At 42.0% G+C, this 14,430-nt stretch overlaps 1 non-coding gene across 1 annotated transcript; it reads left to right on the forward strand.

The window, feature by feature from the left end:
- Nucleotides 1–481: 481 nt before the first annotated feature.
- On the forward strand, nucleotides 482–564 carry TRNAL-UAA. The gene has a single exon. It is a non-coding gene; the product is annotated as a tRNA-Leu (tRNA).
- The last annotated feature ends 13,866 nt before the right edge of the window (nucleotides 565–14,430 follow it).

The following is a 14,430-nucleotide window of genomic DNA, read 5'->3' on the forward strand; positions in this document are numbered from 1 at the left end:
CTGCCGGCACCGCGGCCCTGCCCGCTCTGAGGGGGATGAGCCCGCCCTGCCCAGGCCCGTGGCCTCGCACCCGCTGCCCCCGGCCCAGCGCCGCCCGCCCTGCTCTCCCCCAGGGGCGGGCCCGTGCCAGCGCCGCGCACCTCCCCCGCCTCCCCCTTCCGCTACGGGCCCGGCGCCGTGCGGCGGGAAGGAGGCGGCGGCGGGCCCGCTCGGCCCGGGTCGGCCCGGCTCGGTCTCGGTCCCGGTCCGTGGCAGCGCTCCCCGCCGGGCCTTGCCCGTCCGCCTCCAGCCGCCGGGAGAGGCCGCCCGCGCGCGCCGCTCCGTGCGCTCGGCGCCCGCCGCGCTGGGAATAAAGGCGGGAGGGAGCGGCGGTGGCGGAGGGGGTGTGAGGGGGCACCCCCGGGGGTCGCGGGCGGCCAGGGGGGCTGTTGGGAGCGCGGCCATGAATGTAGGAGCGGCTGCGAGCGGTCCCGGTAACTGCACCAGGATGGCCGAGTGGTTAAGGCGTTGGACTTAAGATCCAATGGACGTATGTCCGCGTGGGTTCGAACCCCACTCCTGGTAATTGACGTTTTTTTATCGGGACAGCCATCCCGACGCAGGGCGGAGCGCGGTGTGCCGGGAGAGGCGCGGCCGCAGGGAACCGGGGCCGCCGGGACGCGGCGGGGGGCGGGGAGCGGCGCCGGAGCGGGCGGATGGCGGCTCACGGCGAGCCGAGCGGGTGTCCCGGCCCCGGGTGGCCGGCGGGGGCAGTGCGGGCCCGCGGGAGCCTCCTGCAGCCCCCGTTACATCAGCTTTAAAGTCCGAAATTATGAAATTAAATGCAATTCTTAAAAAATAGTTTCTGTATATATATATATATACACACACATATATATATATGCACACACACACATATATATATCTATAAATGTCTGCATATATAGGTATGTGTAATATATGTATATATACATGTGTATACACATATACATAAACACATAGACATATAAACACATATACACGCATTTATACATATATAAATGCGTGTATATATATATGTCTATACATATATTAAATATATATATATATATATATATACACATACACATATGTGTGTATATGTGTACACACTCAGCTGGAGCCTCGGGCAGGGGCAACAGTCACCTCCAGCTTTGTCGTCCCCAGATTGTGACTTTGTTGTTTGTAATTCCTTTTTGTTTTCCTATAGGTTTGTTTTCCTTTTTTCCAGTTCCCAGCCCTTTGGAGGTTGCATGCCATCCCGGAAAGTCAGTGTAGCTCCACATGCGCTGGGGTATGGAATGTCCGCAGGTGTCCCGCCTGCTGAGGTGTCCCTGGCTAACCCAGGACAGTGGTGGGAAGGTGATCCCAACTTCTGGGGGAATGGTCCCTCATGCTGGCTGTACCCTAAACTGTGCCAGGGCTTAAAGGCGAAGTTAAGCGGAAGGAGCGTGCAGGACTTTCAGGCTGACCTCTTTCTTTTGTTTCATTTGGCAGGACACATGAAGCAGTCACTCTATGTGTTGAGGTGTTTAATTTGCTGGGACATGGTTCTGTTGTCTGGCTTTTGTGGGTTTTTTCACAGAGTAGTATCATTATGTTTGATATATTTGAAGGTGTGGGAAGTATAAAGCCAACACATTTTTAAATAGTAGTGTTTGTCAGAGCATGCTGGTCAAATTCTAACACAGGTAAATGTGGTTATTCCCAGCCACCCTGTTCCAAATAATTTGATCTGAAAAATTATTCTGAACTTTCAGTCCAGATATATCATGTGTTGATACAGACTAATTAAAGGATAAACACTCAAGAAAGGGATAACAACTGATGGCGGGCCTTCAATGAAATATGAAATAGAAGGTGAAATCTGGCAGGATATTTTATTCTATGCCCACATAAGATGATCTGGCATGACACATGTGAGCATGGTAAAAACACAGAAATATGACAGTTCAAGAGTTACGGAGGGAAGCCTGGTGTGTGGGGAATTTCTAGGAAATGTATGTACTATGTCTTTTTTGAGTGTTACCACAATAAAATTGTAAATGCAAAACATACCACAGTTTTTGGAACTGTTCATTAAGAAGTGGTACTGCCAGGTTCAGATGTTTTTTGAAGTAAACACTCATTTCTATTCTTCATTAAGGTAGAAATTAGTGAAAATGTGTGCATGTTTGAAGGCACATTTTACCTGTAATGTTGTCAGGGTAAAATGCTGCCCTTGGAAACCCACATCTTTGCATACAAATTGTGTAGTCCTGCTTATGTGCTTATTTACAAACATTTTTGAACATACAATAAGTGCTTGTGTAGATTTTGTGGATGCAGTGATGATTTTGATGAAAACTTGGCTCCAGCTGTGTGAGTTACAAGGATGAATTAATAGTGACTATTCTGCACTGTGAGAAAGAAAAAAGTAAAAAAAATCACAATTTTTTCAAGAAGAATAGTTGCTGAACAGAAAAAAGGCAGTTTTTCTGTTAAAGCAATAGAGAAAACTGAATTTCTTGGTTAGAAATGTTCCTGTTTCAGGTACAGCCTTTCTCTTTCCTGAAAAGACTTGTTTTGGAGAGAACTTCCCTCAGTCCTTTGGTGAACCTGTGTTCCCTACTTCTTAAGACAGCTTGTTAGAGCATGTGCTGATCTGGAATGGAACAGAAAAAATTTTTTTAACTGTTCTAGCTCTCAAGAAATGCCCACAGAATGTACTTGCAACAAGTACATCCTAATCCCTTCCCACACTTCTCCATAAAGGAAAGTATAAGCTTCTGGGGTTATTGGTTTCTATTTTAGGTGAAGTGACAGGGTATTGTATTTCAGCCCTGGAGTGAGCATTATTTTAAGATTTTTATTTTATTGAGCAGGTTCCTTTCTTTGCTTCCTTGTTAAACCCTCATGAATTTTTGGTGGTTGCCCTTGCAATTTGACATTCTTACCTTCACTTTTTTATATTCTGGCCTTTAGTTTAATCTATATTCCATTCTGTGGATGAGTTGTTTTTCTAAAGGTGTTATTATCTAAAGGAACCTTGCCTTGTTTATTGAAGAAAGTGGAAAAAGCACAATGACTAGTGGTAGAAACTGGAATAAAAAAGGACATTCATATGCAGATAGTTGAATGCTACCCTGATGAACCAGGGGTGTTTTTCATGCCTCTGCAAATTTCCTGTCTGATGAGAAGACAGTCATTTAAAATAGATTTTTCAAAAGCAATAATTCATTTTCATGTTCCCTATTTTGAGGTCTCTGTCTTGAGAACCTCAATCTGATTCGCAGGAATGCAGAGCTTTTGCAAAAACAGGTGAAATCAATGTATCAACTATATTTTAAGCACCTATATTATATATGACTTTGAGTAGTCAAATTTATTGGAGATACTTGATATGAATCTTTCCATACCTCAATTTCCCATTGTATAAAGTGGAAGTAATAAAAATACACTGTTTGTAAAATGGGCTGCTGTGAAGTAAATTCATTCTTGTTTGCAAAGAATTTAGATGGACATTTAGGTAATCTGGTCATGTTAGACAAGGCCATGAGCGGACTATCAGTGAATTCAAAAAATAACATGAAAGAAAGAAGCTACAAAGCTAGTTTGAGCTGTGAAGACTTTACAAAGCATTGAACAACTGCTTAGCCAGCAAACACTTAGCCAGCAAACAAGGTGGGAGTCTTATAGGAAGACAGCAAACTATAGCATAACCCAAAATTCTGTCTCACTTCAAAACAGAAAAGGCTCAAATCAAGAAGAAGGCAACCTATTGGTAACATAATTAGGTGGTATTTCAAAATAGTTTAATCTTTTTAAAAAACTTTCAGCAACTTTGTTTTTGCATTTTAGCATGTGATGGAAGCATGTAATTTTTTACTTGAGTTAAAACATTCTTCTCTCAATGACCACTATATCACGTTGAAATAAAAGGTGTAAAAAGGGCTGTGAAGTTCTTGATCTATTGCATGATCTTGTATGTAGGATGATCAATAAACCCTCTTATTCATTTTGCAGAATACATTTAAAGTCTGTAAAGCAGGACTAGTCTCTTATGTTATCAGGAGTAACTACATGTAAAGTACTTGTTAATTTTTGAACTGCTCTCATTTTGTGACCTTTGTGGTAAATAAGAGGGTTAGACTCTATTCTCTGTATTCCTGTCATTCTTAGGATGCTTGTTCAATAATTGCCACTATTTAATGCAGACAATTGTGTCTCTCTTTATGCATGTGTTTATACAGGTTCATTTTTAATAGCTGCTGGGCTCTTCATCAGCAGACTGCCTCTGATCTTACCTGCAGGTTCTTAGGATCATTTCTGTTGGACTTGATAGTCACAGCCACCAAGTGTCATTAGCAATGTTAGCTAATCCTGCCTCCTTCTCCAGGGCATTACAACACATGCTCCCAAACAGATCCTTGCAACATTTTATTGCTTAACTATTTTTCTCTCTTTCGATAAGGAAAATGAAGAGATTTTCTGCTTGGTTAGTTCAGTCCAAGCAGCAAGCTCTGGGGAATTGTGCTGTGGTAGAACATTGATGGAAGGGAACGAGCATCTACGTATCACTTACTGGAGTGCAAAGCCCTTCAATTTATTTACAGTGCAGGTGGAGGTAGCTTCATTCTTAAGACTGACAGATGAGCCCTGCAAGTCTTCCCACGGTCACTTAGAGCATCATCACCCCCAGCATGAGGATGGCCTAACACAGCCATCAAAAGAGATCAGGTGCCCACTCAGCTGCCCAGGTTGGTGTCTGGTATTTTAGCTCAGAGCCACTACATTGGCAGAGCAAAGGGCAGTGGCTTTGCCCTGGGGTAAAGGGGTGTGGGCATGCGTTCCTGTTTGCCAGATTCTCTCATCAGGAGGAATACATACACATGGTAACACTTTACACCAGCACGGCATTATTTACCAAAGTATATTGCTGAAAGTGTCAAAAGACTGGCCTGTGCACTAGAACACCTCCAGTCTGGGAACATTTTTCCACTGTGCTAGCTTTGCTGCGGTGGCAGCAACCTGTGTAAGAAAGACAGAGCAGACAAGTCATGATTTACACTCCAGCAGCAAGGTTTGGCAGAGCACCTAGTTTATGAGGGGCCCTGAGTGCCCCAAAATGAAGCAGCATAATGCAGAGTGTTGAAGCTTAGATTTCTGGGATCTTAGAGCACTGGGCTTAAAGCATACTAGCATTCACTGTCTGGTATATTTTTGGCTGTGTTAAACTTACCTAAATTAATAGATTCTTTCTTGCTGCCAGGGAAGAGCTTTTGTCTGAAGACCACAGAAAATGTGCACACTCTTCTGAAGGTGGTCCTCTTAAATGTGCAATAACAAAAAATGCCTTCCTTCCCCTAAATATTTTGAGAGAAGAATGCACTTTCCAGATTCCTTCATTTTCCTGGATTGCTCCTTCTCTTTCACCATCTGCTCAACTGTGACCTTCTTTCCAGCTTGCAAGTGCTGCAAGATCTTTCCTTCAGACCTCGTCTGCCTCATTTCTAACTGCTTGCTGAAGTGGTTCATGCAATTCTTGGCAAGAGATCACTCACTGACCATGTGACTTGACGGATTTGTGACACTCGTCTCTTGCTATTTCATCATGCGTCACAAACTTTTTCATGTGAGAGTGGAATCCCTGTTGGGAAGTATGGACTGCATTAATGAGTACTGTTTTGCAACTAATCCAAGTTTGATGATTGATGAGCATATGTATTTTAGTTTCACTTGTCCTTACATATCTGTAATTATTTTCTGTCACACTCCCACCTTTTGCTTTTTGTGTGCATACTAAGAAACAGATCCAGCTGGTCTAGCAGTTAGCTGCAGCTAAAAGAGGCACAGATACTGCCTTTCCTCTGCCCTGGCTGTACTGCACATTCCTGCTGCTTCCCTCGAGTCCCTCAGTCTTTGATTGTCAAGTAATATGTAACAAAAAGCCCAATTAATTTCATGTTACTTGGATCTAAAATTAATCTCTGATATTATCTCATAAGAAATTCTCTGTGAAGAAATGAGGAATTGGAGACAATTTTTTTACATGTTTTGAGCTCCCTGACATAGGCAGTATAGATCCACTGTTTTTATTCATCACAGAATGGCAAAGGCTGAAAGGCCTCTCTGAGGGTTATCTAGTCTATCTCCTAGCTCAGATGAAGGTCAGCTTGAGTCAGGTTTTGCATATCTTTGAGGATAAAAACACCACAGCCTCTCTGAACTACCCATGCCAGTGTTTGAACACCCTCACAGTAAGAAAAATGCTTTTTCTTAAAAACTCTTAAAAAGAAGAGTTCTCTGCAGGTTAGACTACTATAAGTTCATCTGAGTTTTCATTCAAAATGGTCTGGTAGCTGCAGTGCAAACCAACCAATAGACATCCATCTATTGAGTTGAGGGGAGGTAATGCAAATGATAGCACTCATCTTCATCCAGTACCATGGCTAATGACTCCTCATCCTAGATCCAGAGGCTGTCTCTGAATAAGGACTTGGAAGCATCAATATAATTTAGAAATTCGATTTAGGTAAGTCTTTCCATGTCCTTTAGCTGCTAGATCCAGAATAGAAATAATTTATGTATTTAGTTACTGTGACTTCAATCTTTTATCATAATATGTTGGATTTTTTTATTTGTTTGTTTGTAGTATTCTTTGCTGTGAGAATAACTTTTTTTTTTTTTGGCTAAATGTGGTTTTAATGTTTATGTAGCAAGCTTTATAGCCATGGTTTCCCCAGTCTCTATTTTGATGGCATTATGATAGTGCAGGCTGTATGCGTGCCACTTAACAAATCCTATAGTGTTCTGTGACTGAAAACAGACTGAGACATGCCCAACCTGTTACGCTGCATTCATTTGTGTGACCTGCCCCAGAAGCTATTTGACACATCAGTAAAGAAGGAATACTGAAAGCAACTGGATCCAGTGTTTGTGTCTCTGAATACTCAATGTCTTTGAAAAAAATATTTTTCTACCAAAAAAAAAAAAAAAAAAAAAAAAAAAAACAACTAAAAAAATCCCACTGAGTAGAATAATAATAATTGTATGGTATGAATGCATAAGTTAGATTTCTTTAAGAGAAGGAAGTAGTTAATCCATTCCATTGGGCAGTACAGAGAGACATCATGGATGAGATAAGGTTTCTGCTCTGTATAAAGTTGTTGTTAGGGAGAGAGGTCAGCCATCAGCACAAGCAAAAGGACCTGTATGACAAAGAAGGTAGAGTGACTGTGTCCAGCTGAAATATTGACAAACTTGAGCATGTTACGAAGTACAGGAGTACATGAGATAAGAATGGGGTGGGATTGGGAACTGTCATTAAAATGCTGTAAAACCAGAAGCTGTTGTGGTTACAGATTCTTTTTCTATGCCTGTTTCTGTTGCTTTTCTTGTCATGTTGTCTCCAAGAGGGATTTAGGTAGAATTTGAGTGCTCCTGTTTTAGGCTGAGCTCTGCAGAGAATGTCTCAGGAGATCTCCAAGAGCATGGTGGTACTCACAGCCCCCAAATGGAGCCTCTGGGGATCCTTTATAGCTAGAGTTAAGGGCTATGCCTCGTGTTCGTCTGCAAGTCCTTAGCAAACTTTCCTCCATAGCCAGAAATGGGCCTGGATTGTAATGTTAACTGTCTCAGAATATTTTAAATTTTTAACAAAAAATACTATACCAAGGTAGTCTTAACTGTCAAACTGGGATGCATTAAGTTTGCATAGTACTTTGTTTCCTTTTATGTAGTGTTTTTCTTTAACAGACTTGGCATGACTGCTTCCCAGGCAGTAAATACTTTCTGGAATAATTAAAGCACTTCCACATCCTTTGCAGGCAAAACCTCAGAGATGGTATCTCTGGAGGGAGATGTTGGAACTGCCCCAGAAGTTGCCAGCTACTGTTTATCTGTTAACCAGTACCTGAGCTGCTGTCTTTTTGAATCATCCTCCCAGACCACATCTATATTTACAGTGACCCGCCTGATCCATAGGTCATTGCTTGGGCAATTTTAAAAACTGATCTATAAAAAAAAGCTAGTTTTTTGAAATCTTATTTTTTAGTGCATTAGATAAGTTCAGCCAGAAAAGAAAGAAAGAAGGAGACAGAGAAAGCAACTTGAAGACTTGGGTTTTATCCATGTAAGAGAGTGTAACTTAGTTAATTCTTAACAACGTAGATTTCACTCAGCAAGGTAGCTATATAGGGATGCACTTTTGAGGATACACCAAATTAGTTCTGCTGCTGCAGCCAATTTTTATGGACATAAATTCATGGATCTTGATCCTGTTGCTGCCACTGTGTAAGCAGATTGTTTATCACTTTTTGTTTGGACAGGCACGGAAGCCTGCTTGTATAATTGAAGTTGTAGCATCTGCACAATAGTTATATACTTAAAATTACTGTGCCTTGGCATCACGTTCCTGTATTGATCTTTAAACCAACACAAAATGAAATTGAAAATACAAGCCATTCAGGCAAAAATTCCATTAAGGGTAGTAAAGAGTCCAGGGTACCCTGAGGCTTCTAGTGCAAGGGCAGGACTACAACATTTTTCCTATCTCACAGGAAAGTTGTAAGAGTCATCTTAGTATTATGTGATGGAAAAGGACATAAATCTATATGGATAAAGTGAATTTATGCATAAGCAATTAGCTTCTGCAGAAGAAGAGATGTAGGTTGTAAATTCTTGGAAAAGCCCTTGTCCCATGCCATCAAGTAATTTAAACCACAGACTATTCTTTGGGGAATATTAGAGCCTGGTCATGACTTTATGTAAGTCATTAATTAACTCATAACTGTTTGGAAGATAAAGGCACAGTTGGCATTAACAAGGTTGAACTGGATGATTTCTTCTTGGACTGGGTCTAAGTGACATCACAGCACTCTCCACTTGTTCTTGTACCGTGCTGTGTACACCTAGGAATTGCAGCAGGGAGTTTAATTCCATGGGTACAGTGTGGGGGAAATGCCCTCCCAGGGTTAAATGGGGATTGGTGCAGGCTATTTAAGGGTGGGAAAGGTCAGGCTCTGAGTGGGCAAACGAATCTGTGTTCTTCACCACTTCTGAGAGGGAATCTCTTTCCTTTTGCTTACTTTGAGTTTCAAACACTTGTCGATACCTTGAAGTAAGCACCCATTTTAGTCTATAGGTACAGAGACAGCTTTAGGAAAGAATCAAGTGCTTACTGTCAGCAATTTGTAGGGGAAGGAGAAGTGTTCTAAAGGTTTTATTCTCATTCTTGCTATTCTTTATTTTAGTTATTGTTAATAAACTTTTCTTTATACCCTTTTAAAGTTTTGAGCCTGATTTGCCTTTCTTCTAATCCTATCTCACATCAGGAAAGGAGTAAATAATTCTAGATGGTACATGGACATTTGGCCAGCACTGAAGCCACCACACCTATCTTCTTCACAGGTGCAACCCATTGCTATATAAGAAGCAGGGCAGAGCTAAGGAGAGAGCAGAATTTCTGGGTGACTGGGTGCTTTAGGAGGTACAGCTCTATGATTCAATTACTGAATTTTCCCCTTGTTCTGTTAGGTTGCAGAAGTGTAATTCTGTCAGAGACTTGCATCAGGACATAAATGTCCTGGTTTAGCTACCATGTCTGGGAAGAATCTTTGAGGCAGGATGGTGGGATAGTTACAATTAAAACCCTAGCAGGCTTTGTATTTGTTCTTCATTTCTTTGTATGACCCCACGGTCAAAGTTGGTGGGACAGTTCACCCATTTAAATAGTGTTTTAATTGGCTTGCATTCATTTTTATCATGTTGATGCTCTCTTTTGCCCTGGCTGGTGGAAGCCCTCAGGTGCAGGAAGCAAATAGACAGGAATTTAAAGGAGCTTCTGACAGTCCAGCAGTTTCACAGTCAGTTTGGACAGTCCCAAAAACAGGGTTGGAGGGAATGGACAGGCAACACCAGACAGGATTCTGGTTATGAGCAGAAAGTAGTGTCTATCTTCCAGCTTTACTGAGCTGTTTGTTCCTTGGTTACTTCATGAGAGGAAGGAGCAGAGTGTGAGATGGTAATCACCTGTGATTTAGGGTGTCAGAGATCTGAAGGCTGCCTGTATATGAAAACTGTTGACAAAGTCTGGGAATCATGCAGAGCTTCAGGCATGTCCCACCTTACACGGAGCCAGAGAGCAGCCCTAAAAGTGGAACTATTTATGGGAGGTTGTTTTCTCTTGTGACTTGTGGATGTTGTCTCTTGTTCACCCACGCTCTGAGCCCTATCAGTTTGCACTTAAATATGACTTCCCCAGATTTTCAAATCTGCCATTTTCCCAGAGGAATGTCTGCTCCTGGCATGTAGCCCTCCTTTTATCATACTGAAGATCACCTCAGTCACTGAGTGTTGGTAGCTTCTGGTAGATGACCAGCAGCCTAAATATTGCTAGCTACCAGACCCCTCCTCTCTGCCCTCAGATAGAGACACAGTGGTTCACTTGATCCTGCCCAAATGATGCCCCATGCCTTCAGTTTCTTCAGCACGGCCCTGACCATGATCCTGAAATACCTTGCCAAGGAGAGAGCGATGGAGGAGGTTTACCTTCCTTGCAATCTGAGTCAGGTGGCACTGGGAATCACAGAAGAAGTTCTTGCAGGAGGGGTGGTGGTGTGGCATGTGACTCCTCTATTTATCCAGTCCTCTTGTGTCTAACTGTCATGGACAATGCCTAAGTGTATGTGCCAAAACTGTCAAGATCATGTGGTGTTTTTGCATGTACTCTCCAATTTATCAAAATACTGTATTGCTGAGAAATTTTCTCAAAAAAATCTAAAGGGTTAGACTAAATAATATCCATAAGTGACATTTTAAATAGAGACACAGCACTGTGTTTAACCTCATAGTTACTAACTGATAAAGGTTCTATAAAACACATATTTCTTGCATTTTTTAAAATAGGAATTTAGTTTGCCATCTTTGGTGAAGAATTTGATTCTGTATGATTCTGGTCTCAAACCAAGTCTCACCCTTCCTTTATTTTTTGAGTCATTCAGAACTGCAGTACGTTTATACTTTGCTTAATGGATGTGTGCCATGGCTAGTGACTGCTCGTTTAGCTGTTCTTAAGTTCTTGTACTGTTGTTTCAGGTCAGAGAGAACAAAGGTCTGGTATTTTAAAGGATTTGGTGCTTCTAGATAAAAACATTTTGCATTCCATGCATGCTCAGTCTTTAAAGATAAGTAGGGAGGAATACTGGAAAGCCCTGGTATCTCAATGGAAACGATAGGGAGAATGTAACTTAACCTTGCATGGTGGTAGTTTGCATTCATCAACATACCTTTGTTTTTGTTTTCTACTTGTTATAAAACCTTCTGCACTTCTTTTTAGTACTCATATGAACATTTGATGACTGCTGTTGTGAAGATTTTTATCATTGGAACAATTGTTTCCTGAGCACTTCGTTTCTTCAGGTAGTCCCTTCAATGATTATAGCTTTGAGGGCTTTAAAACTGAAGTTACTTTAACATACAGTAATGCTACTTGATAGTTTCCTCTGGGAACCCAACCACTGTGTTAGCTAAAACACAGTGGTTGTATGAAGAATGCTGTTCTCATGGTTCAAACATTTGTAATGCTGTCCCACCCAAACTAATCTCAGCATGAAGGTAACTTGTAATCCATGAATCAGATAAGCAGTGAACTATTTGTTACTGTCCCTTATATGTGAAGGTATTTCTTTCAACCAAGTTAGTATTTAACTGTCTTTATTTTCGTGCTAACAAAAATAAAATTACGTAATTATAAGAGACAGGTGTTTCAGTCTGTTGTACAAAAGAAAGCGCATCGCTGATTCGCTCCCAGCATCTGGTATAGAATTCCGTTGGCAAAATCAAATTAAATACAGGGTATGAAAGGATACCTTTTTCTAAGTGAAGGAGAACATTGGCTGACCTTAGGTGAAAAACGTTAATGGCAATTTTGCTGCAGTTCTTTCTGGCTGCACTGTACTTTTTCGCAAGAAACCATCCCAGGAATTCATCCTAGCATGATAGCAAGACTGTTTTTAAAAAGTATCAATTTCATCACACATGTGCATGGATCATAAAATTCCAAAGTATCCCAAATTACCCTACCATGCTAATGCAGGATTTTTTTATTTGATTGGAATCTTTGGATAATTTCTTCCATGATGGTTTTTTACCTCATTTCCATACTGCTGCTGCTAGCATTTTGTACCAGATGCTCTTCTGTCATTAAAGCAACTGCTTCCTGATTATTTTGCGCATGAAAACTTGTCTACTATGTGTATCAGGTGACACAATAAAATCTATTTCAAATCTTGCTCCTTTTCTATCATGAGACCATCCCAATTAAAAATACCTTGCTATGCTCCATGCCTCCAATACTCCATTATTGTTTTAGCTTGAATACAGTCCTGTATGTGCCTGATGTGGTTGATGAAGATGGGTGACAGGGATTCAGTGCTATCTTACTTATTTGATATCTCCACATTTTGGGGAGTCTGACTGCAGGTACTTTTCTATAGAAAATCTATAAAAGCGTGGTCTGATAATACTACCTTGAGTGGCTGGGCCCATTGCCTACATGTACATAAGCAGAGAGAGAGAAGGCCTGTGCCAGATGACAGGAATTATAGGTATCTGCCTTCCCTGTGTAATTTGAGGGAAACCAGTACCTGATAGCTAAGATAAATATGAGCTTGTTATCAGCCGGTAATATTGCTGTTTCTCTCCCCTTGTATACAGCAGCAACCAGATGGATGGAGGCAATGGCCTTTCCCCCTGTTTGCAAGGGAACTTTGCTCAGTCCTGAACCATATAGGTGTTTGACAGATCTGAGCTGATATCTGAAGCTTCAGGTGGAATTTTGCTGTCTCAGGAATTTACATGTATGTCATCAGTCCTATATGTAACACCTTCTTGAGTGGCTAAATAGGATTAAGCACCAATGTGTACATTACTAAATCCTTTTCCTGTGTCTGAAAACAATATGGTCAGATGAGCAGTTTGAGGTGACCACCAGTGTTACCTGGATCCATACACACATCTGCTTTGGGCCCTCATTCTCAAAATACTTCTGTGGTGCAGTTTGTGCTGGAGTAGATATGTATAGTGGTGACCAGATGAGGCAATGTGTGTTTACCTTCTCTGCCTTGGCATCACTCTGCCACTGCTCCCCTCAGTGCTGAAGCAGCCTGCTTTGGAGTCAGCTGAACAGCAGTCATGGAGATGCAGACCTGGTAAAAACATGGAAGTCAGAAGGGGAAGTCTGCCCTCTGGCCCAGCCTCATCACAGAACTTCCTAGCTAGGTACCCACTTGGCCCTGCAAGTTGTCCTGTCTTTGGCTCTACAAATCCAAGGTAATTGAGCTGTTTAGGAAAAAAGTAGATCATTAAGGCATGAAAGGCAAATATAATCTGAAGATAAACCCTGCACAGATAAATCAATGGAGCTGGGGCTATGGAGTTAATTTCCAGGGAAGATTAAATGAATCAGAAAGCAGACCCTTTTGAGCATGCATTGCAAGATACATTCTTTGACAGAATTCTTCCCCTAGAGGCCCCTGGCAATCTGCAGACCTTCCCAGACTAAACCTAAGAGACTTCCTGTAAATAAAGAAGGGACAGGCTCTGGAAGCAATCTGGATCTCTGTGAAAAGCCTCTTTGTTCCAGTCTGCGAGGGCTGGAAAATTCTTAGGCAGCAGAACTATGGATGCCGACAGGAACAACTCCTCCTGCTGGTTTGGCTCTGTGATGGGAGTGGCTGGCTCTGCTGGTGGATCTGAGAACCCATCCCCGCAGCCGGGGGAGACTGGCAAACTTACTGGGGCATCTGGCAAATGTAAAACCTTATGCAGTGTTTGGGGCTTGCTCTCCCTGACTGCTTTCTGCCTCTCCTGGTGCAGGAAGGTGGATAGTTTCCAGCTGAAACAGTTGATGGAAAATTCCTGCTAAGGAAGAAAAACTAGAGGCTTAACTCTGGTAAAGACTGTAGTGATGGGCTGGGGTCAAACATAGGAAGATCAGGGCATGGGCTGGTGCCATGTCCCTGTGCCTGTTGTCTGTGAGGGATGCTGGGGTGCTTCTGCTGCTGTCAGGATGGGGGATGGTGGCTCGGGGATCTGCACTGCTTTCTCTGGTTGTTCCTTCCTCTCTGCAGCAGGTGAAGCTCATGATAATGTCATAGCTCAGCAACAAAATTGGTTCCTGTTTGGACAGGATGCCCTGTGAGGAGAATGCTTAGAGCATCTGAATTACTTCACCACCCATGCAAACACTCTACAAATAAAGATGTATTGTTTAATTATAAATTTAGTGCTGGAATGGTTAATCTTGAATGTATATAATCTTGAATGTATAAGGGGGAACACCCAGAAATTAGTATTACATTAATGATTAATGACAGATTCGGCCAAATTTGAAAGTGTGTCCTAAAGTTGAAAATCAGTCCTTGGATTAACAAAATTTCTGACCAGTCCTAA

Source organism: Onychostruthus taczanowskii, unplaced genomic scaffold, assembly GCF_017590055.1.
Source record: "Onychostruthus taczanowskii isolate IOZ18803 unplaced genomic scaffold, ASM1759005v1 scaffold78, whole genome shotgun sequence".
In the NCBI taxonomy this organism is placed as follows: domain Eukaryota; kingdom Metazoa; phylum Chordata; class Aves; order Passeriformes; family Passeridae; genus Onychostruthus; species Onychostruthus taczanowskii.